Here is a 26,932-nt window from a genome sequence, read left to right on the forward strand (position 1 = left end):
ATTATCAGCCGACGTATTACTCACATATAAACACGCATATAGATACAAACTACAAATATACATGTATATGGTTGGTAGCCAAGCATGAAAAATATACATGTATATGGTTGGTAGCCAAGCATGAAGTTCACGAAATTACTAGACCTTACGAGAAATGGGTGAACGAGGAAACCGAGAGTATAAAAGCAGCGCAAGCTGAGGCATCACTAAGCAGTTTGATTTAAACACGCAATTAGTTTTTAAGTAAGAGTTATTGTGAATTACTCTCAAATTAGTTTATTAAAGACCATTTTGCATTATTTTATATTGGACTAATTTGTTCAACAGTTTAGTGATTCGAACGTTAGCAGGTTTGGAATAAGCGGAATTTCACTAAATTCGTTACAGTATATGTAAATTTTTCAATGTAAGTTTTCACATTTATTTCAAATCAAACTTTAACAAAGGAACAGTAAACTCACACAAAAATAAGGTACAGGAGACGTATATAAATAATACTGTTTTTATAGTACATTTTATATTTTTTAATAAAAAAAATACGTTTTTTTAACTTTTGTTTTGCCATTTGGCTGTGTATCGTTAAAAAGTAAGCAGTATTTTTCACACTGTTACGATGACAGCACGGCCATAGGTTCGCCAAAAATACGACTTGCCAAAATGTTGGCCAATGAAAATTAATTTAAATTTTTTCCTAACTTTTTATTCAATTTTTGAAATCATACGGGTGTTCGAATCACCATTAAAATACACGTGTGCGATATTCAGGTTTATGTTGGGACGAGATATATTTGAAGACACTTAGACTTCAAAATCTATGATTTCGTCCTCAGAAGATGAATTATTAGTATTGCTACACTCATTAATATTTCTTGTGTTCACATATTTTTCCACTGCATTTGTAATCTCGTTATTTCATCAGTACTATACTTGTTTTTTTCATTTGTGAAATATGAAAACCATTAAGGTTTTACAATTCTCAGTGTGTTTTCAACCGAAAAGAAATCAGGTTTGCTAAGCGTTTCTATATTGTGCGGCAAGCGTTGCCTTAATTGCTCTATTAATTTAATTATGAAGTCGCGACATATCGTCTACAAATTTATCTTCTTTTTATCTTTCTATCTTTAATGAAAATAAGGTACGGGAGATAAAAATGTATTATAATCTGAAGTTAAAGGGTCGAAACTCTTAGAAGGTGAGACTATGCTGTTGCACAAGCTGGAAAGCAAATGTACAACCTCATGTCACAATTTATTTATGAAAGCATTGTGGATAAAACAAGTGTGATAACTTCTGCATATACGTGAAAATTACAAATAGAATGGATCACCTGATTTTTAGTTGACTATCGCTGTCTCATTCTATATCTGCTCCTATCACCCGCTGAAGATAGCCGGCCGTATGCGCCGCCATATTGAACACCCTGTCAAAATGCTGCCAAAATGCTAAAAAGTGGTCATATTGAACATCATGTCATGCAGTTGACGGATATCAGACTTCTTTTATCCACAATGGATTAACGTTTTTGTTATCAGTTAAGTACCGAGCTGCCACATCATACATAACAAAATTTCATAATACGTATTGCCGTAATAGATTTGGAGCCAAAAAAGGGCAAATATTTTAAAGAGGGCCAAAAAAAGAGCTAGGGGCTAAACCGGAATTTATGGAGCTAAACGCAAAAAATGGCAGATCTGGCTCCAAAAGGACGAAAATGGCAAAACTGCGTATGAGTAACTTATTGAAATTCACAGAAAATAAAACAAAAAAACGAAAATAAAAAAGTTGTATGAATTTCTTTTATATAAATGGACAACATCAGCGAAAAATGTTTCCTTATATAAAAAAATCTATCACGGAAAGTGTTTGATAACCGATCGAAATATCAAGCCACTTAAACAAGACTTTTTTTGTGATAAGTCCGCTGTTTCATCAAAAATTAATGACAATGTGTTTGCCCAAAGATCCAACACTTCTCTCTTTAATGCCTCGCCTAAATTATCTCCTACGTGAAATGTCATTGTTGTGCTACATCCTACTGACCGAGCAATTTTTGTGGTAAGAATTCCATCGAAGTAAATTGAAAATTATATGTGGGCTAACGAGTGTGTGGCAAATTTTGTGAGCAATATTTTTAATTTTTGTCTCAGTGAAAAAGAAAGAAAAGTACTAAAATCATGGTTACTACATAAAAGGGACCAAATTTGAAAAAAAGGGACCATCGGACCAAATGGGGTTGGAAGGGACCAATATAGGTCAAAATAGACCAAAGTGGCAACCGTGCTAACTGACGACCACTGGTTTAAACTAATCCAAGTATAAGTAAGAGTTGAAAGCAAAAATTTTACGAGTAAGCAAGCCACATATTGACTTTTAGCAATCCAAGCTTGGCATATAAGAAACAATTTCCAAGTAGCTTAGAAATTATTGTAGGTTGACGTATTGAATGCATTAATTAATGTGAATTAATAAATTTAAGTCTTTCAACGTGTAATAAATAAGGTACTACTCTTTTCCACCTAGAACTAAAAAGTAGAAAATAAAAAAATGTCAAGCATTTCTTTTACATAAATGTTCAAAAATCAGCGAAAAATGTGTCCTTATATAAAGACATATTCCTGCTCAACTTTGATTTTAAAATTTTGACATAGAAATTTTAAAAATATTTATGAGAAATAAAAGTATAAATGGATTGTTTTCGTAATAATATCATCGAGAATTTCTGGGAACTAACTCCATATAGTTTTAAGATTGTTTTCGAAAGTATTTCACGATTGTTTAGGTAATCAGATCGGAAGAACTGCCACCGAATATTTTTTAACTATCGCCGGATCTGCTTGTTCTTTTCGGAATTATTTCAAGATCAAAAAAAAGTATTTCAGGTAAGTATTGGATCCTCCTTTTTTAAGAACTCCACTATATCCTACCTTCTGTTTATCACCGTGTGCTTACCCCGCAACTGTGAATATTTCGCGGTTTTTTGGGACTATTTAAAGATTATTTTGTGGCCGATATCGTTACTTTTTTCAAGATCATATCTTGGCATATCGTGTTGGACTGGGGCGCGGTTTTAGGCGAGGTTTACTAATATAAGAAAGATGAACAGACATTTAAATCCACAACAAAGTAACGTCTTATTAACACTTAACGAAAGATATTGATTATGTCATCGCATTTAAGTTCGGGCACTGTTGTTGCTCAGAATTTCGTGCACTTCCCCATCTTTGGCTTTTTGGCAGTATGCAATAGAAACGATTAGTAGGATGGAAACAGATAAAACTAATTAAGTTTACTATTGTATACCATTTGATAACACAATTCAAATGTGCAAATATACATTTGTATATATAAACAAACAATTACTAGTAAATTTTCGTTTGAAAAAGTATAGCAAAATATTTTGTCATAGCCGCGTGCATTTCATTTCGCTGGTATATGCGTCAATCTGTTGGCTAAACTAATCTGTTTGTTTACCTAATTAAACATTTTCATTATAGTTATTAATTAAAGAGGCTTATTAAGCTCCTATATCAGAAAACTAATAAGCTTTTTGTATTTGCCATAAATAAAATTTTCATTTTAGCAGGCACTTTCACCCAAAAATTTATACAAGCTATAATTTACCGAGGGGGCCGCCATGGTATTTTGGTAGCATGCTCCCCCTACCACCCCGAGGGTCCAGGGTTCAACTCCCTGGAAGAGTAACATCAAAAATGAAGAAACAAGATTTTTAATCAAAAAAATGTTTTTCTAATCGGCGTCGCCTCTCGGAAGTCTTTAGCGAATCTATATAAAAAACTTTCAAATGCTCATCTAATTATTTCGATCCGTGTGGCACCTAACGGAATTTGTTTCTCTTTTTTAACACGCTTTTCTTAGCTTAGCCGGTATGTAACGGAATCTTGGAGCTTAATTTTCACCGGTTTCTAGAAGTCTGATTAATTTGAAACTTTGCATACGTATCAAGGACCGATGACAATGCATTAATGTGGTGGTGAGGTGACATAAGGTCAACAGCCATAAGGTCAATTGGCCTTATTATCACTTTGAATGGCCATAAGTTTGATTTCAACTTTGCACACGTACCAAGGCTCGATGACAATGCATTAACGTGATGGTGCGGTGACATAAGGTCAACGGCCATAAGGTCAATTGGCCTTATTACCACTTTGAATGGCCATAAGTTTGATTGAAACTTTGCACACGTAACAAGGCTCGATGACAATGCATTAATGTGGTGGTGTGGTGACATAAGTTCAACGGCCATAACGTCAATTGGCCTTATTATCACTTTGAATGGCCATAAGTTTGATTGAAACTTTGCACACGTATCGAGGCTCGATGACAATGCATTAGTGTGATGGTGCGGTGACACAAGGTCAACGGCCGCAAGGTCAATTGGCCTTATTACCACTTTGAAAGGCCATAAGTTTGATTGAAACTTTGCACACATATCAAGGCTCGATAACAATGCATTAATGGGATGGTGTGGTGACATAAGGTCAACGATCATAAGGTCAATTGGCCTTATTTTCACTTTGAATGACCATAATGTGCATTAATGTGATGGTGCGGTGACATAAGGTCAATTTACCTTATTACCACTTTGAATGGCCATAAGTTTGATTGAAGCTTTGCACACGTTTCAAGGCTCGATGAAAATGCATTAATGTGATGGTGTTGTGACATAAGGTCAACGGCCATAAGGTAAATTGGCCTTATTACCACTTTGAATGGCCATAAGTTTGATTGAAACTTTGCACACGTATCAAGGCTCGATGACAATGCAATAATGTGATGGTGGGGTGACATAAGGTTAACGACATAAGGTCAATTGAACTTGCGACCACCCCAAATTACCATAGATTTGAAACCTTGCACATAATGCGAAAAACGCATTCCTTTATTAATGATAGAAGTGGATGCATGGCACATCTACGAAAGAGCATACTGGAGCCCTTTCTAACACGCTTTTATTAGCTTGGCCTGTATCTATCTATGTATCCATGTGTGTATGTAACGGAATCTGGAATGGAGCCGAGAGCCCCGGTGATGCAGAGCTCCGAACTCCGTTGCACCTTTTGAAGCATTTTAAGATATGTTCTTTTAGCTAGTGCAGGCCACCAGACCAACGCACCATAAAGAAGAATCGGGCGCACAATGGCTGTGTAAATCCAACAAGTCACCTTACCTTAGGGGAGAATCCCCAGGAGGTGCCAATTGCCCTCTTGCAGGTGAACTGCTCTGCTGCTGCCTTCTTGGATAGTTCCACTATATGGTCACTCCATAATAGCTTCCTATCCAGAACGACTCCCAAATACTTGACTTGATCGCTAAACACTAACAACGTATCTCCAATTCTTGGCGGTGTAAGATTTGGTACTTTGTACCTCCTCGTGAAGAGTACAAGCTCGGTTTTATCCGGGTTGACTTCCAAACTTGTGGCGGGTTGTACTCCTGGAGCAGCTCCAAGATGTCAGCTGGGCCCGTTGGCGTCACTGGAACCTAGTCTCTAGCCCTTGGTCGTGAGGGGATATCACGCGCCTCCACTACCTTGAGGCGCGCGCCCGGATATACCACCCCTATCAGCGTGACGGCGGCCCTATAGAGGTTTACCGACCTGACGTCGTCACAGGCAATTAGCTTGACATTGCCATGGAACCACCCTGCATCGGTGTAAGATGGCGTTGACCAGGGTTGTCTTTCTTTATCTTAACGGCCACCGTAGCGAGCGCGGCCTCGATCCACTTCCACTGTTGTTTCGGGATCCCGCCCTCTTCGCTGCTCTCTTCTATAATGTCAATGATCTACCGACCCTTGGCAATTTAGGCGAAAGAGGTCTCATAACTCTCGACTAAAACTTTTAAAATTACTTGAACTAAAAAATTAAAAATAAATAATAGTTTAAAAAAACTAAAAAAACCCGCTTTTATAGCTAACCGAACTAAAAAATAAATAATAATTTTTAATTAAAAAGAGTTTATATAACAGTAGAAGGTCAAACAATCATTTATAGTTAATCACCTTAAAATAAAATTATAATAAAATTTAAGTTATTAACAGAATAATTTAATTAACAGTAAAAGGCGTGGGGTGCTTGATATTGAATGTTACAATCATTCTATTGGCAACTATCTGAGAGGAAAGATATGAAATGCAGTCAAATGTACCCCACGCTTTTTAATGTGAATTAAATTATTCTGTTAATAACTTAAATTTTATTATAATTTTATTTTGAGGTGATTAACTATAAATGATTGTTTGACCTTCTACTGTTATATAAACTCTTTTTAAATAAAAATTATTTTCTATTTTTTAGTTCGGTTAGCTATAAAAGCGGGTTTTTTTAGATTTTTTAAGCTAATATTTATTTTACTTTTTTACGGTGTCTAAACCTATACGTGAAGTTTCACTTTTGTACCTCGATGAGAAAAAAAATAAAAATAAATGTAAGGCGCGATAACCTCCGAAGAGATCTAAGGCCGAGCTTCTCTTCCAATTTGTGTCGTGCTCCTCTTGATTTTCCCTACAAATCGGCCGGACCGGACCTACATGTTTTATGTCGACTCCGAATGGCATATGCAAGGCAGATGAGTTTTCACTGAGAGCTTTTCATGGCAGAAATACACCAGGAGCGCTTGCCAAACACTGCCGAGGGGCGACCCCGCTTAGAAAAATTGTCTTCTAATTTAAAAACCTTATTTCTAAAATTTTGATGTTGCTTTGCCCGGGGTGCGAACCCAGGGCATGTGGTATGGTAGGCGGAGCACGCTACCATCACACTACGGTGGCCGCCAACGATGAGAAGTTACTTAAATATCGATCGCAAGATTCCATCCGTTCCGTACGATTTTTCTAAATGTCTCGATCCATGCGCTCTTTAGCGAAACTATTTATTATGCGTTTTATACTGTCTTCGTCTCTAAATTAAGTTTAAAATTTCAAGTCTCTAGCTCATCAAGAAGTTACTTAAAAACGGATCTCAAAATTCAAAGTTTCCAAATTTTTATCTAATTCCCTGCAGTCAAAATGCTAAGTAACAGGTCATTAGTCTAGATCAATGACTACAATATTGTAGGTTTATTCATACTAGTCAGCTTTTGAATAGTTCAGTGACTATAACTTTGTGGTGTTATTCATACTAGTTAGTATTTGAATAATTTATTCGTCTAGAATTTCGTCTGTCGGACTCGGGAAGATATATAAATGAAGTGATACCTATACATAAATACTTTTACAACTGAATTAAATTAATCAAAAATTCGTTTGAACTAGTTTAGCAACTTTGAGTCATATTTTTTAAGTTTTTAGAGTGATATATGTATATATTAGGGCAGGTCGATTTAAAAATCGCTCATTGCTCTGTGAAAATCGTATTCTAGGGATCAAAATAAGAAACTTTGCCGAAGGAACCATACCTCTAAATCGAATTCTGATGTCCCCCCCCCCCCCCCCCCCCCCCTTTGGTTCGAACTTTTGGGTAGGGGCAATTTCAATTCTACCTGCTGTGTCTTGTGGTGGCTTAAAGAAAACAACACAAGAAATTTTACGATCTGCAATTGTGTCACAGTGATATCTTCATTTTTTAAAACGGTTGAATAAAAACCCACACAACTATGTTTACGACATGCAAATGCATCACAGTGATGCCTTGGTTTTAAAAGGGGGTTGAAGCTAATTTCTAATAATTTTTTTTTAATTTCTTTTCTATTACTAAGTTAAATTCATTTTTTCATTTACATATGTTTTGACTAAATAAATTTCTAAAGAGAAAAATAAACTCCAAAAAGAAAAAACATAGGCATTTCAAAGTGGGATTTTTCAAAATTTGCCCCTACGACCCAAAGGGGGGGACATCAGAATTCGTTTTAGAGGTATGGTTCCTTCGGCAAAGTTTCTTATTTTGATCCCTAGAATATGATTTTCACAGAGCAATGGACGATTTTTTTGCCTCCCCACAAATCGACCCCGCCTAGTATATATATATACATAAATTTTATGTATAAGAAATATAATAATAAAATGAATTTAATTTAATAATTTATCAATTTTCAAGTAATTTTTCAACCCAACTAGGACTAGTATGCTAACTGGTATGTTGATGTTGAATACGCTAACTAGTATGTCAATTGGTATGGAATATGTTTGTATAACATGGGTATCAATTGAAAGGTATCAAAGAGTATTTGAAAAGGGAGTGGATCTTAGATCTATAGGTGGACGCCTTTTCGAGATATCGCCATAAAGGTGGACCAGGGGTGACTCTATAATAAGTTTGTACGATATGGGCATAAAATTAAAGTTATTAATGAGGGTTTTAAAAGGGAGTGGCCTTTAGTTATACATGTGGACCAGGGTGAACCAGAACATCATCTGTCGGGTACCGCTAATTTATTTATATTTGTAATACCACGAACAGTATTCCCGCCATGATTCCGAGGGCTTTTGATTTCGCCCTGCAGAACTTTTTCATTTTATTCTACTTAATAGTGTGATAGGTGTCACACCCATTCTAAAAAGTTTTTTTCTAAAGTTATATTTTGTGTCAAAAAACCGATCCAATCACCATGTTTCATACCTTTTTTCGTATTTGGTATAGAATTATGAATTTTTTTTTTCATTTTTTGAAATTTCCGATGTTGTAAAAGTGGGTGTGGTCATAGTCGTATTTCGCCCATTTTTAATACCAAGATAAATTGAGTTCAACATGCCAACATAACAAGAGTTACTAATGTGTTTCATATCTGCATATATATATAAAAAAATAATTTAAAAAACTTTTACAGTTAAATGGTTTTATTGAAAACAATACTTACATGAAGTAATAATAATACTAAAAGTTGGAAAATAATTAGGTAGGTCATAGGTACTTGTCATCATACTCCTCATCAATCTAGAGCGTTATCAGACAATTAAATAAAAGCATTGGACGCGTGAAATTTTCTAAAAATTTGAAGCGCAGCATAACCTGATTACACTGGAGGGCTTGAACGTAGCTTGTAAAGTTTGAATCCTGTCGGATAGCGAAGCAGCGATAAAAGCGCTTTCTTAGCCACACATTAACATAAAACAAGTAAGAACGGGACTGTCTTCGGCTGTGCCAAAGACTTCATACCTTTCATGAATGGGGCTGAACAATAATCTTATCCCGTTCGTAATCTCCGAATAATCGGATGTATAAGATAAGAAATATATAGTGAACAGATCTACATACCTTAACGATTTTTAAGATAAATATAAAATAAAAAACGGGTAGGTACTTTGTGTGAGGATGCAAAGTTTCAGGTTTTTTGTGGTCTGCGTGTAAAAACTATGACTACGAATCACGTATTTCAAAAATATATGACGAAAACGTAACTATTTGATCAAATTTGATGAATTTTGAAGATTCTAGCCGTAAAAAAGGGGTCAAAATGACAGTTTATATGAAGTATATAATATATATACGACCGATCTCTATGATTTTTTCAGACAACAATATATGCTATATACGTAAGCATTTTGTGAAATTTGAAGCTTCTAACTGTTAAAATGGGGCAGAAATTGCGCAAAGTTTCTTATCTGAACAATCGGTTGTATGAGATATATACTATGTGTACCACCCATCTCAATGATTTTTTCAGACATCAATATATGCTATACATGTAAGCAGTTGGTGAAATTTGAAGGTTCTAGCTGTTAAAATGGGGCCGAAATCGTAAAAAAAATATATATATACTATATATATATACTATATATACCATCATATATATATTATATATATCACCGATCTCTATGATTTTTTGACACAACAATACATAATATATACGTAAGCAATCGGTGAAATTTGAAGCTTATAACTGTTAAAATGGGAAAGAAATTGCGCAAAGTTTCTTATCTGAACAATCGGTTGTATGGGATATATACTATATATACCACCGGTATCTATGATTTTCTCAGACAACAATATATGCTATACACGTAAGCATTTGGTGAAATTTGAACATATCTAAACGATTTTTAAGATAAATATAAAATAAAAAATAGGTAGGTAATCTGTGTGAGGATGCAAAGCTTCACGTTTTTTGTGGTCTGCATGTAAAAACTATGGCTACGAATCACGTATTTCAAAAATATATGACGTAAACGTAACTATTTGATGAAATTTGATGAATCTTGAAGCTTCTAGCCGTAAAAAAGGGGTCAATATGACAGTTTATATGAAGTATATAATATATATACCACCGATCTCTATGATTTTTTCAGACAACAATATATGCTATATACGAAAGCATTTTGTGAAATTTGAAGCTTCTAACTGTTAAAACGGGGCAGAAATTGCGCAAAGTTTCTTATCTGAACAATCGGTTGTATGAGATATATACTATGTATATCACCGATCTCAATGATTTTTTCAGACATCAATATATGCTATACACGTAAGCAGTTGGTGAAATTTGAAGCTTCTAGCTGTTAAAATGGGGTAGAAATTGCGAAAAGTTTCTTATCTGAACAATCGGTTGTATGAGATATATACTATATATAGAACCGATCTCTATGATTTTTTGAGACAACAATATATGCTATATACGTAAGCAATCAGTGAAATTTGAAGCTTATAGCTGTTAAAATGGGGTAGAAATTGCGAAAAGTTTCTTATCTGAACAATCGGTTGTATGAGATATATACTATATATACAACCGATCTCTATGATTTTTTCAGACAACAATATATGCTATATGCGTAAGCAATCGGTGAAATTTGAAGCTTATAGCTGTTAAAATGGGGTAGAAATTGCGAAAAGTTTCTTATCTGAACAATCGGTTGTATGAGATATATACTATATATACAACCGATCTCTATGATTTTTTCAGACAACAATATATGCTATATAAGTAAATATTCGGTGAAATTTGAAGCTTCTAGCTATTAAAATGGGGCTAAAATTTGCGAAAAAATATATATATATACTATATATATATGCTATATATACCACCATATATATACTATATATACCACCGATCTTTATGATTTTTTCAGACAACAATATATGCTATATACGTAAGCATTCGCTGAAATTTGAAGCCTCTAGCTCTTAAAATAGGGCAGTAATTACGAAAAGTTCCTTATCTGAACAATCGGTTGTGGGGGATATATACTATATATACGACCGATCTCATAAATTTTTTCAGGCAACAATATGTTCAATATACGAAAGTATATGGTGAAGTTTGAAGCTTCAATCTGTTAAATTGGGTAAGATATTACAAAAATCCTCTTTTTCTGAAAAATCGGTCGTATGGAGGATATATGCTATAGTGGTCCGATCCGGTCGGTTCCGACAAATGTCTAATCGGACACCCAAATACACCTGCTCACCAAATTTTATCAAGATATCTCAAAAATTGAGGGACTAGTTTGCATACAAACAGACAGACGGACAGACGGACAGACGGACAGACGGACATGGCTAAAACAACTCAGCTCTTCAACCTGATTATTTCGGTATACTTAATGGTGGGTCTATCTATTTTCCTTTAAGGACTTACAATTTTCGGTTTCGTGACGAACTTAATATACCATTTCATTTTCATGAAAGGTATAATTAGTGTGAGCTTTTAAGCGACTCATATCCCAGTTAACCACCAATCTGGAACTATGCGTTATCTGGTTCCCCGGTCATAGGGGGATAGAGGGTAACGAGAAAGCTGACGAGCTGGAACGCAGGGGTTCTTCGGAGATGAGAGAGGAAACAACCAGTGTTGAATTAGGCATACCCTTAGCAGTATCCAAGGGGAATATCCAAAGCTTATACTTGAAGAAAGCAAAAACAGAATGGAATAACACCACCACCTGTGCAATATCAAAATCCATTTGGCCAAACTATGAAGGGGAAGAGGACGGGAAGTCTTCTGAACAAATCCAGGGCCAACACACGCAAACTGATAGCAGTCTGCACCGGTCATTGGGCAGTAGGTACGCATACGGAAAATATGGGCATTCCTTATAACGACTACTGCAGAAGCTTTAAAGGTCCAAATACCAGGGACAGAGTAGAACACTTTATGTGTAAATGCCCGGCTCTAGCCAGAGCCCGACTAAAGTTCATTGGAACCCCGTTTCTAGAAGACCTCACAGGTTTATCTGTGATAGCAATCCCGAATATTCTTAATTTTACCAACAACTCTGGCTGGTTGTAATACATTGACCGTAAAATTCCGTAGCTTTTAGACGAGTTACGTGGCATCAAAACGGCATTAAATAGCTACTTGGGCGACCAGGGTAGCAGTCATTTCACCTACCTACCTACCTAACCTGATTAAGTTTCAGTTGATCTTACTTATGACTATCAATAGAGATTTGACGCGTCCATCGCTTTTATTTAATTGTCTGATCAACGCCCTAGATTGATGAGGAGTATGATGACTAGTACCTAGGACCTACCTAATTATTTTCTAACTTTTAGTATTATTATTACTTCATGTAAATATTGTTTTCAATAAAACCGTTTAACGTGAAATCTTTTTTTTTTTTTTTTTTCAAGTTTTTAGTCTTTCTTTTTAAATGCCTATTATTACTCATTCTACTTAATTCATTTAGTGACTTATTATTACACTTTCCTGACAATTTGTTCAAATCTAAGTCCTCAATACACATTCCTTCCAAAGACTTTACTTGACTCTTGATCGGGCTCTGAGCTATATTCCAAGTATGAAGCTTTTAGATTATCGGAAAGTTACTTAAATTTCAATTAAAAAAAGTGCTGTCCAACCAGGCTGTCAAGTCAACCTAAATAAAACCGTTTAAAAAGAAAGGCTAAAATGTGTGTTAGTTCGTCGCCGGTGCTTAAAGAGATGCGTCGTTCTATTTTGTTCAAACTTTCACATGACTTGCGTATACCTCACGCGGTGGCTACTACATAGGACCCTGTGCGATCGACGCACAGGGTCTCGAGGTATAGGCCAAAATGTGGACCCAGGTACCCCTAGAATGTATTTATCAGGGGCTGTAACTGTTATTCCTTTTATAATATAAGTCCTTGCAAAACTATTAATTTTGGACTTGAAATATATTTGGATCAAGATATAAATTATTTTCGGATTTTTATTTTTTGAGTCCGATAGAACTAGTTAAACTCAGACTTTTAAAAATAAAAGTCCCGAAATTAAAGTTAAATCAAGACTTTTATTTTTTAAGGCCGAAATAAAAGTCCCGCTTGATAACAAAGAAACGGGTAATCCGAATTAAAAAAATTTGGTACCAATCGATTCTCCTGGATTCCTAAAATTTAAAACCTTATGGACTCGCGGAATCCCGGAAGGATCCCGAAAACTATCCAGAAATGATGCCGGAAGGATCCCCAAATGATCCCGAAAAAGTCCCCCAAATGACCCTGACGGGATCCCGAAAGTCATCCAGGAAAGTTACCGGAAGGATCCCCAAATGATTCCGCAATAGTCCCGAAATAACTCCGACATATTCACGTACTTAGCAATGAATTCAAGTAGCCAGTTTTGATATTTTTATATACAAGTGGGTGTGACTTTAATTCGATTTTAAAACTTTTTCCGTCGGCATGTACAAATATTGCTCAAAGTATGTACGAGTTATCGCACTTGAAAGTCCAAAAAATTTTATTTCGGAAGTAGTTGGTGCCAGGCCCATTGTCCAAAGAAATTATGTGGATCAACTACCTGCAATATCAGTAATTTACGTGCCAAATTTAAATAACGTGGCTTTTTTAGATACTCAAATATTGCATGTTCTATATACAGAAAGAGGCGTGGCTACTGACCGATTACGACCATTTCTTTTTTTGGAAAGCTTTCCTATCATAGCAAAACGCGGTTTACCAATTTTCACTCTAATAGTTGTATTGGAACGAAATTTATTGCAAAAATCCACTGCAAGTTCACCATTTATACTACGAGATTTTCGAGATATTAACAGAAATTTTCAAAAGTCCATAAAGTCTTAAATTTTAGGAATCCAGGAGAATCGATTGGTACCAAATTTATTTAATTCGTATAAGCCGTTTCTTTGTTATCAAGCGGGACTTTTATTTCGGCCTTAGAAAATAGAAGTCTAGACTTAACTTTTATTTCGGGATTTTTATTTTTAAAAGTCCGAGTTTAACTAGTTCTATCGGACTTAAAAAATAAAAATACAGATTTTACTTTTATATGTGGACTTTTATGGAAAAAGTTCAAAAAATAAAAAGGATGCATGATTCGACATGATATTGCTATAGGGATACCTGGCAACTCAAACATTTTCACCTAGGGCAATTTTTCGACCAGGACTTTTTCGACTTTGAAAAAAAAAAAAATATTATTTTCCGTACCTGGTATTTATAGAATAGGGATATCAAATGGAAGCGGCTGATGAGTGATTTGGTAGTAATTTTCATACCCCTGGGTGACTAGTAGAACACCCACAGAATGTATGGGATTTGCAAAAGTATCAAATAATTTCGCTCCCCATGCACTTTCTGAAAGAGCGGGGATAAAAAATAAGATCTGTAAAAAATTTGGCCATCTGTAGTGAAAAAATTCCAAGTAAATTTGACCTAAAGGCTAAAAGCACACATTAAAATTGGATATGTCTTTATTGGCTAATATCTAGTACACCATTAATTTTAGGAGAACTTATGGCATAAGGACTTTTATTTAGATTGGAAACAGGAGTAAATTGTCCATATAAATGTAGTACCTGCGAGTGTCCTTTCAAGGAATTTTAATTAGTCGAAGTTAATTTTTTAGTTTTTGAATTTCCAAAAACATACAGAATGGGATAATTCAGGGGTAAAGTTCTAATTTTGTATGCTATGTTAAAGTAAAATGGTATAAATAGGTATAAATTGTTAAACTCGTTCGGGAGGCCTGCGTCGTGTTTTCACGAAGTGTCTTAAGGCTCAAGCCAGCAGGCAATTACTTTTCTCGTTGTTATAAATTTGTTTGTTTTTATACTCAGAGTATATTTACTTTGTTCGCATAACGGTAATCCGTTACGGCATAAACTAATCGAGATAGATATAGACTTCTATATATCAAAATGATCTGGGCGCAAAAAGAAATTCATTTAGCCATGGCCGTCCGTCCGAAATTTGCTATGTAGGTTCCTGGGCGCTCATCTCAGATCGCTATTTAAAATGAACGAAATCGGACTACAACCACGCCCACTTTTTCGATATCGAAAATTTCGAAAAACCGAAAAAGTGCGATAATTCATTACCAAAAACGGATATAGCGATGAAACTTGGTAGGTGCGTTGACCTTATGAAGCAGAATAGAAAATTAGTAAAATTTTGGACAATGGGCGTGGCACCGCCCACTTTTAAAAGAAGGTAATTTTAAAGTTTTGCTAGCTGTAATTTCGCAATCGTTCAAGATATCATGATGAAATTTGGCAGCCACGTTTCTCCTATTACTATATGTGTGCCAAACAAAAATTAGCAAAATCGGATGACAAACACGCCCACTTTTAAAAAAATTTTTTTTAAGTCAAATTTTAACAAAAAATTTAATATCTTTACAGTATATAAGTAAATTATGTCTACATTCAACTCCAGTAATGATATGGTGCAACAAAATACAAAAATAAAAGAAAATTTTAAAATGGGCGTGGCTCCGCTGTTTTTCATTTAATTCGTCTAGAATACTTTTAAGGCCATAAGTCGTACAAAAATTTACTAATCCTTGTGAAATTTGGTAGGGGCTTAGATTCTAGGACGATAACTGTTTTATGTTAAAAAGGGGCGAAATCGGTTGAAGCCACGTCCAGTTTTTATACACAGTCGACCGTCTGTCCTTCCGCTCGGCCGTTAACACGATAACTTGAGCAAAAATCGATATATCTTTACTAAGCTTAGTTCACGTACTTATCTGAACTCACTTTATCTTGGTATAAAAAATCCGAAAATCCGAAATCCGACTATGACCACGCCCACTTTTTCGATATCGAAAATTACGAAAAATGAAAAAAATGCCAGATTTCTGTACCAAATGTGAAGAAAGAGATGAAACATGGTAATTTGATTGGTTTATTGACGCAAAATATAACTTTAGAAAAAACTTTGTAAAATGGGTGTGACACATACCATATTAAGTAGAAGAAAATGAAAAAGTTCTGGAGGGCGAAATCAAAAGCCCTTGGAATCTTGGCAGGAATACTGTTTGTGGTATGACATATATAAATAAATTAGCGGTACCCGACAGATGATGTTCTGGGTCATCTTGGTCCACATTTTGGTCAATATCTCGAAAACGTCTTCACATATACAACCAAGGGCCGCTCCCTCATTAATACCCTTAATTTGATACCCATATCGTAAAAACACATTCTAGAATCACCCCTGGTCCACCTTTATGGCGATATCCCGAAATGGCGTCCACCTATAGAGCTATGGCCCACTCCCTTTTAAAATACTATTTAACACCTTCTATTTGATACAAACACATTCCCAGTTTACCCTAGGTTCATTTTCTTACATTGTGGTTTTCCCTTATTTTGTCTCCAAAGCTCTCAGCTGAGTATGTAATGTTCGGTTACAACCGAACTTAGCCTTCCTTACTTGTTTTTAATACGACCCTTTAAAGACCGTGAAAAGTCAACCTAGAAAATGCGATAATTTCATAAAATAGCAAAGGTCAAAAAATTTTAAGTAAAATCTCCAAAATTTGAATAAATTCGCCAACCTAAAGATTTATCTATATAAAATTCAAATTATGGATGTATGTATGTAGGTATAGATCGAGTTGCGTCGTAAACGGATCGACCGATCACAACCAAATTTGCACAACCCACCAGAAATATTTCAAGGATGGGCACAGGCTAAAAATATTATCGCGTGGCACTTCCCATGTAAAATGAATATTTGGTACTACATAACCCTGAAGGTATTCATGCTAGAACATTGAAATTCAGTAAGGAGTTATATGAAGTCAATCTCTAACACCCCCAATAAAATGTGTGGAGGGGAAAACGGGGTGTGGCACCTCCCATATAAATGGAATTTTTCATTCTGCATATCTCTGGATGTAGTAATGATAGGATAATGAAAATTGGCAAGGAGCTATATGAGGTTAAGTCCTAACACCTCCAATAAAATGTGGAATTGGGGAAAAGGAGGCGTGGCACCTTCCCTACAAACGGAATGCTTGATACAGAATAACTCTGGAAGTATTCATGCAAGAACATTGAAATCCAGTAAAGTGTTAAATTGCATGAATCTCTAACAGCACTAAAAAAGTAAGGGGTGAGTAAGAAGGGGCGTGGCGCCACCCATACAAATGGAATAATGAAAATCGTTATGGAGCTATATGAAGTTGTGTCCAAACAGACAGTAATATATGGAATTGAAAAAAAAAACAAGACAAATGACTCTTTCAGAACTATGGCTGCCTTAAAACCTTAGGTTATTTCAACACGTAAAGTTTGATTGCAGATTTGGGTTTGGCTGTTATTCCTTTAGTATTCTTTTATGTTATCTTGTGGGTTGGTTTTGGGTATGCATGGAGGAACCGGAAAAAAAATTTCTGTTTAATTTGATATTAATTGTTGTCATTTTAAGTTGTAATGATCAACCCAAAGGTGGTGCTTTCCTGTTACTTGCTTGAACAGCCGCAGTTGAAGTAAATGCGTGCTTTTTCGTCTATAGACGGCTTTACGTACAAAAATTTATTCTCTTTAGAAATATGAGAGGGCATTTTGGTAGAAACACTTGAGCGACAGTTTTGCTAAATAACTTCCTGAAATTAATTATGGTAAAATTCATATTCCTTTACTAACAGATTTGATTTCTTTTCCTGCACGTTTTTGAGAAATTATGACATCACCTGAAGCTTTAATATCTAATGTTTCTTACAAATATTGAATCTATCTTTACAAACTATAAATTGCTTTGAGAAAAGGCTTTTTAGGCATCCTAAAATTAGGATGTTAATATCACTAGAATCAAAACAACTTATCACTCTATTAACACAGTCGTGGAAGAGTTCCAAGCTGTGCATATCCGATTGAGTTTATTAGATCTTTTGAGCCATCAGAAATTTCTCCTCATCGATTGATCGTTAAAAAAGGGTCCATAATATAATAATATTTATGCTTCGTTATTTCGATTCTCCACGCTTATGTAGTGGGACAAAGCTTTTCATCACAAAACTTTAACGGATGTCATTGAAGCAATTCGTTTTATCGGAAAATTTCGAAAACCAAAAAGTTTAAAACCAAGGATTCCATTGATACCGATAAATTTTTCTTTTCAATTTTAAATGCCTCAAATTTCCTATCCCTATCAATGAAGCTCAAGGACGATCATTAGATGCGCATCAAGGGATTGATGAGCGCAATACAAACCTTTATAGCTTCACAGCTTATGCAACTTATTTGTTTGGGTTAGGACCTAAATATTTTTATACTGCAAATACGGCCACTCTGATATATAATTTATTTAGTGCAAATACATTCATACATACTTTCATGTACTGCACACCCACATGCATACACATTCATATATGTTCACATATATGCAACACTAACACGGGTAACTGAGTTTTCCATCGGATAACAAATATCCCTTGGAAAACCGCCGCACGATCTCCGGTTCGACAACACGGGGATCACTTTCCATTTTTCTGTTCAATTCCAACCACGAAGGAAGAAGGTCAACCGCTGCGGTCCCGCCACATCACAATTTATACCAAGGTAAATTAATTGTACAACTTAACAAATAATAAATCAATTATTATATAATACTAATATTAAATATATTTGTGTTTCTTTCCCATCAATTATATTGGACCTCCGCGCACCGAGCGTTCTGCGAGGCCAACAACGAATGGTCAACCTCACCTACGCGAGGGGAATCCTGTTACAAATATGATTATATCATACAACAACAGTCATTAGCTGTAGCAGAAGTCAATCTTACCAACCAATTTTTTTCCCATGGCCACTTACGCGTAGCTTGCATATTTTTATAGAAACGTGGGGTGAAACCCACGGGCATAAGCTAGTAGATTGTAAATATAGCGGAAAACCAAAAACTTATTGGTTGGCTATGGTATTGTTATGACAAAAGCGTTATTCTATGGCTTCAATAGCCTATTACATTAATTTCCATAAGGTTGGTAGTTATTTCGCAACTTTATTTCTATCTCATGATCTATTCATACATTGTTGAACTTTACAGTCGGGAACAAAGTTTAGTCTCACAGTTAAAGGCATTTACATGCCTCACACTTTTATTGCAAAAAATCAAAAATTTTTATTGACTCGTAATCATAAAAATTTATATATACATAATACAAAGAAAAAATATGGCTATTTCGACTACTGAGTGGAATATCGCTTTATCTCAACCGCTATTTGGAAAACGCCCCATCAAGCAATAATTCGCATTTCGGCGAGCTGGGTGATATTCCACTCAACAGTCAATTTAAAACAACACCCTTCAATTAAATCATAACACCAAACTTAAAAACTCGTAAACTATTGGATTTGTTACATCTGTAAAGAAACTCGGAATACTGGTGTCCTCACAACCACCAGTAAATACTGCACAAAGTTTTCCATCCACAAGGGCCCCTGCTCCAGAGTCTCCATAACTTGGTTTGTTTTCAGGACCTTGAGCACAAATAACTGTTTCTCGTAAATGCCTCGGTGGTTCTTGATGCCTGTAAATATTCTTGCATAGTTCTAAGTTTACTATATTCATTCCAATAGTTTGGAGATGATGAGAATTAGCTCTCCTATTTAGTGTTACCGCACCCCATCCACTAATTTGCAGTGGTTTGTCCGATATTAATTCACTTTCGCAAAGAGATATTGGTTTTACTTGATCTGTCTCCCAAAAGAATCCAGCCACTTTAACCACAGCTATATCTAAATACGCTGTTGGTCCATCATAGTCACAATGATAATATATTGTCTCCAAATAGTGTTGTTGCCCGCCACCACTCCTTACTTCACGCATATCTGTTACACCAGCTACAATGACGAACCCCGTCGGATCTTCTTGATGTAGTACGCAGTGCGCAGCAGTTATCACCGAATTCAAATTGACTAAGGTACCAACGCATCCATAATAGTCACCATGAAAAAATGCTACAGAATGTGGGCTCTGCTCTATTCTTGTATCTGCACCATTTACAATGCGAAATTGAGCATTCGTATTTGTCAAGTATTTGGTAAGGACGATAGACAAGATCGCGAAATGAATGCTTGAACTCATTTTTTTTAGTTTAAAACCTTTTCCTCTACTTTTTAAGTATAAAGTACTACGTGATAAATTTTGTGGGCGCTATTTATACCTAATTGAGAAGTGTGAATAAAAAATAAACAAAAAATGTTTCTAATGGATTTCAGGAATACAAAAAAAACACATCTTTTTCTTTAATTAGTTGAACAAATTGATTTTGTTATATTCCAAGGAAATGAAATGAGGTCAGCTTTAACAAAACACATGTTTTAGTTTTTCAAAAGAGAATTTCCTAGTAATTGTTTGTTTTTATATGCATTCGCAGAGTTGAATTGTGTTATTAATTTAAAATGTGTACAGCGACTGTATATTTGATGAATAAATACAGAAAAGTACAATGAAGCACTTAATTAGCGTTATCTGTTTCCAAACTGCTAATGTTCTATTGTTTACTGCCACAAAACCAAACATAAATTTTCGGCGACAACACTGCTCGAATTTAAGTGGGTTAACATAATCAAGATCTTGTGTTAAGTGTTAATGAGACGTTAAGTTGTTTTGAAAACAATCTTTAAATAGTTCAAACAAATCGCGACTATAAGCAAACAGTGATAAACAGAAGAAAAAACATACGAGTTCTTTCAAAAATGGGTGGTGCAATACTCCCTGAAAAACTTTTCTTTTGAAATGATCTTGAAATAGTTCCGAAAACAACGAACAGATTCGGTTATAGTTAAAACAAGTAAGGAAGGATAAGTTCGGGTGTAACCGAACATTACATACTCAGTTGAGAGCTATGGAGACAAAATAAGGGAAAATCACCATGTAGGAAAATGAACCTAGGGTAACCCTGGAATGTGTTGTTTGTACGATATGGGTATCAAATGAAAGGGCTAATGAATATTTTAAAAGGGCGTGGGCCTTAGTTCTATAGGTGGACGCCTTTTCGAGATATCGCCATAAAGGTGGACCAGGGGTCACACTAGAATTTGTTTGTACGATATGGATATCAAATGAAAGGTGATAATGAGTATTTTAAAAGGGAGTGGGCCTTAGTTCTATAGGTGGACGCATTTTCGAGATATCGCCATAACGGTGGACCAGGGGTGACTCTAGAATTTGTTTGTACGACATGGGTATCAAATGAAAGGTGTTAATGAGTATTTTAAAAGAGAGTGGGCCTTAGTTCTATAGGTGGACGCATTTTCGAGATATCGCCATAAAGGTGGACCAGGGGTGACTCTAGAATTTGTTTGTACGACATGGGTATCAAATGAAAGGTGTTAATGAGTATTTTAAAAGGGAGTGGGCCTTAGTTCTATAGGTGGACGCCTTTTGGAGATATCGCCATAAAGGTGGACAGGGGTGACTTTAGAATTTGTTTGTACGATATGGGTATCAAATGAAAGGTGTTCATGAGTATTTTAAAAGGGAGTGGGCTTTAGTTCTATGGGTGGACGCCTTTTTGAAATATCGATATAAAGGTGGACCAGGGGTGACTATAGAATTTGTTTGTACGATATGGGTATCAAATGAAAGGTGTTAATGAGTATTTTAAAAGGGAGTGGGCCTTAGTTCTATGGGTGGACGCCTTTTCGAAATATCGATATAAAGGTGGACTAGGGGTGACTCTAGAATTTGTTTGTACGATATGGGTATCAAATGAAAGGTGTTAAAAGGGAGTGGGCCTTAGTTTTATAGGTGGACGCCTTTTCGAGATATCGCCATAAAGGTGGACCAGGGATGACTCTAGAATGCGTTTATACAATATGGGTATCAAACGAAAGGTGTTAATGAGTATTTTAAAAGGGAGTGGGCCTTAGTTCTGTGGGTGGACGCCTTTTCGAAATATCGATATAAAGCTGGACCAGGGGTGACTCTAGAATTTGTTTGCACGATATGGGTATCAAATGAAGGGTGTTAATGAGTATTTCAAAAGGGAGTGGGCCTTAGTTCTATAGGTGGACGCCTTTTCGATATATCGCCATAAAGGTGGACCAGGGGTGACTCTATAATGTGTTTATAAAATATGGGTGTTAAATTAAAGGTATTAATAACAATTTTAAAAGGGAGTGGTGGTAGTTGTATATGTGAAGGCGTTTTCGAGATTTCGACCAAAATGTGGACCAGGGTGACCCAGATCATCATCTGTGGGGTACCGATAATTTATTTATATATGTAATACCACGAACAGTATTCCTGCCATGATTCCAAGGGCTTTCGATTTCGCCCTGCAGAACTTTTTCATTTTCTTCTACTTAATATGGTAGGTGTGACACCCATTTTACAAATTTTTTATCTAAAGTTATATTTTGCGTCAATAAATCAATGAAATTACCGTGTTCTAAGCGCCCACCAAATTTCACAAGGATTGGTAAATATTTGTTCGACTTATGGCATTAAATGTATCCTAGACAAATTAAATGAAAAACGGCGGAGCCAAGCCCATTTTGAAATTTTCTTTTGTTTTTGTATTTTCTTGCACCATATCATTACTGTAGTTGAATGTTGACATAATTTACTTATATACTGTAAAGATATTAAATTTTTTGTAAAAATTTCACTTTAAAAAAATTTTTTTTTAAAGTGGGCGTGGTCGTTCTCCGATTTTGCTAATTTTTATAAAGCATACATATAGTAATACAAGTAACGTTCCTGCCAAATTTCATCATGATATCTTCAACGACTGCCAAATTACAGCTTGCAAAACTTCTAAATTACCCTCTTTTAAAAGTGGGCGGTGCCACGCCCATTGTCCAAAATTTTACTAATTTTCTATTCTGCGTCATAAGTTCAACCCACCTACAAAGTTTCATCGCTTTATCCGTCTTTGGTAATGAATTATCGCACTTTTCGATTTTTCGAAATTTTCGATATCGAAAAAGTGGACGTGGTTATAGTCCGATATCGTCCATTTTAAATAGCGATCTGAGATGAGTGCCGAGGAACCTACATACCAAATTTCGTCAAGATACCTTAACATTTACTCAAGTTATCGTGTTAATGGACGGACGGACGAACATGGCTCAATCAAATTTTTTTTCGATACTGATGATTTTGATAGTGAGTGTGAGCTCTGCTCAACTGAGTATAAAAATATTAGGTAGCAGCCCTTCCGATATGATTCCCGAAATATTTTGCTTTAAGACTTTTTCGACACCTTTTAAGTATAAAATACACCAAAATTAATTTTGTGGGCGCTATTTGTACAATATTGGGTTGTGTGAATAAAATATAAGCAAACACTTTTTCTTCTAGATTTCAAGAATTTGTAATAACAAAGATACTTCTTAATTTAAGTTAGAGCTATACAAAGAGAATCTTGTTTTTTCTGTCCATTATAAATAAATAGCTTCTCTTCTAATTTGCATCGTGCTTCTTTCAGTTTTCTACATATTGGCGGGACGGCAGTTTCATGTTTTACGTCGACTCCGAACGACATCTGCAAGGCACTAAGAAGCTTTTCATGTGAGAAATACACTCGGAGTGTTTGACAAATCGCTGCCGAGGGGCGACTCCTTAGAAAAAAACTTTTTGCTAATTGAAAAATGTGTTCCTAAATTTTTGATGTTGCTTTTCCCGGGAATGGAACTCATGATCATTGCTGTGGTAGACGGAGCACGCCACCACCACACTACTCCGGTCCATTATAGCTAGTTTGTATTTTTGGTGAAAGTGCCTGCTAAATTTGTAACTTATTGATAACAAAAACAATGAGCTACGTGAAAATTGGCTGATGAAATTGTTATATTTCTAGCCTATCTACTCTCCGGCTGTGATAGCGCAATATAGAAGCAGGCATAAGATAGCTTGCTAGCACAGCCTTACATTATTTAGGGTCCTGTAGCTTCTTCTGTGCTAACGTAATAAGAAAACAGTAAAATCTTTGTTCAACTCAATGAAACTTGATGATAATTCGGTAATTATGCATCCATCGGTGGACCAGGCAGTTACATAGGCATAAGGACGAATGACGCAGTCTTTCGCAGTCTAATCGCAGAACCAGCCTAGTTATTAACGCGTACAAGGTCCTATCTAGCGTACTGTGCGAAAGATTGAAGCCCAAAGTCAACGAACTGGTTGGACCTTTGCAGTGCGGCTTCAGACCTAATAAATTCACTATCGACCAGATGTTGACGATGCGCCAAATCCTCGAGAAGACGAACGATAAGAGATACGACACTCGTTGATGGCCAAAACTATTATAAGAACGTACAATTACTGATGCTGCTAAAATTTATTTAATTGGTCTTAACAGACGCGCCATTAGTTTTGCCTTTTCTTAATTAAACAAAGATGCAAAATAGTGGGTCTTGCATTAAATAAGGACAGAATGTAGAGCTTGCTATCATGTAAAGAGATTCGGGATTCCCGCCTTGGGTGCCACAGCACTGTTGGAGGATATAAAGTCGAGACTATGAAGGACTTCGTCTATCTGGAAAATAATGTCTTTGGACTAAGTAGGCACTTCAAATGTAGTGTCCTCTCTCGAGGAAACAAAATTATCGCTCTACAAGTCGGTCATCATACCTGTCCTGAGGTATGGCTTGGAATGTCGACACGGACGATGTCGAGAAAAAATAAGAAGGCCCTTGGAGTGTTCGAGAGAAAAGTTGTCTGTAAGATTTATATCAAAGAAGTTTTAACTATGACCAGTATGAGCTTTAAACAGATATGAAAACTCCAAGTCCTCGCAGATTACGTCCTGTTTTGCGAATGGCCAAAGACGTTCCGACTAAGAAAGTATATAAGGAACTGAAATCCAAAGTGTCATTTTACACTGGACGTAATATGCGTTTTAACTACCCTGCAGTCAAACGCCAAAGCAGTCAGCAAACTTTTTAGTTCATTGACTAGAATTGTGGGGTTATTTATACTAGTCGGCTTTTGAATAGTTCACTGACTACAATTTTGTGGTGTTATTCATAATAGTTAGTGTATGAGTAGATAGTTGACTAGAATTTTGTGGCTTTCATCATTCTAATCAGTTTTAGAATTGTTCATTTACTATAACTTTGTGGTGTTATTCATACAAGTTAGTATTTGAATAATTTATTCGACTAGAATTTCGTCTGTCGGCAAAGAGGAAATGCCCGAGTTCTTTCTGTAGCCAATTTGCAATGTATACTTCACTTGACAATGCTAGATATCGTCCAAATCAACGTGCACATAAACACAAGCAGGACGAGTCGCACCTCACCGTTACCTCAAAAGAGGTCGAAGAAGACATTTAAAAGGCCCGGCCTTCTATATAAATGGTGCCAGACGGAAAACCTATGAGGATGCCAAAATACTTTGACCATGAGGCCATCAGCAGCCTGGCACATGTATTCTACTTGCCGTTAAAAGCCTTTGCCATTCCAGAATAACGGAGAATGGCAAGGATAAACCGACTACCAAAGACCGAAAACCCAGCCAGTATCTACCGATATTATCCCATTAGTCAGTAACGAAAACGCTTAAAACCGTTATTCCCTCATTCAACCGAAATTCTTCGGTTATCCAGCCATCAGCATGACTTTCGTAAAGTACATATCACTACCACCGTTCTGAACTCCATTAACACTCTTAATAGGACGGTGCTAGTGCAGCTGGGCCTGTTTTGACACAGTCAACCACGACTGGCTGGTTCCTCTCCGTCAGATAGATAGATAATTTATTAAGGATTGCACTGCGACCATTGGTCTATTTTTCCTTCACCTCCTTCACAGCATCTCATCCAAGCCGGCTTCTTTGATGAACCGTAGCAGGCCATGGTGAGCCCAGAAACTTAGCCCTGCATCTTAAGATTGCGTCACATTCCAGGAGGATATGGTCCGACGTCTCCGTTGATCGACCACAAAGTGGGCATGTGTTATTCCGTCTTTTTTAGTTTTTGTATATATGTACGTATTTTTATTAAAATTTATTCCAAAGTATAACATATTGAAGTGATAAATTTTAAAGTTATACATATGTATATATACATACTTTTTATGTATATGAAATATAATGAATAAAATGAATTTGATCTAATTTATAAATTGTTAAGTAATTATTCAACCCGACTAGGACTAGTATATTAACTAGTAGGTTGCTGATGCAAATATTGACTAGTATGTCAACTGGTATTACAATGATCCATAGATTGAGTAGTGTGCCAACTGGTATGTTGATGCTGAATACGCTAACTAAAATAAAAATACCAGTTGCTAATATGGAAAAATTACAGAGCTCATACTAGTTGGCATTTATGGCAAACTAGTGTTCTTCTAGTATAAAACTAGTTGGTTTGACTGCAGTGAAGTGAACATGATACGGGCCCTGTGTTTTGTAAACGAGCGCTACGGGAAGTTTAACTAATAGTAGCTGCCCACAGAGTCCGGGATAAGCATCTAGGTAAGAAGTAAAAAAAGAAAAACCTCGACATTGCGGAGGGCTTCATCTTAAATTATACTTTCTGTGTCTCATAAATATTAAAATTTGCCTTGAAGATCACGGTTAAAGATGAAATCACATCGATCGTTTTATAAGAAAACAACTTTAGTTGCTAGTCATTCGCTTCACCTTAGCCGAAGTATGAAAAGTAGTTTGTGTCCATTATCTAATGCACTTCGATATGGAGCGAATGACAATGAGTGACATGTGATATTATAAATCAGCAGTTTGCCAGAGCATATAAGCAGTGTTGCCAGAAAAAAATTCTTTGCTGCTGGAATCTAGAAAAAATGGGCTAGAAAGAGCTAAATTTCTTCAAGGAAATCCATAACCCGTTGC

The sequence above is a fragment of the Eurosta solidaginis genome, chromosome 2 (assembly GCF_040869045.1).
Source record: "Eurosta solidaginis isolate ZX-2024a chromosome 2, ASM4086904v1, whole genome shotgun sequence".
Taxonomy (NCBI): Eukaryota; Metazoa; Arthropoda; class Insecta; order Diptera; family Tephritidae; genus Eurosta; species Eurosta solidaginis.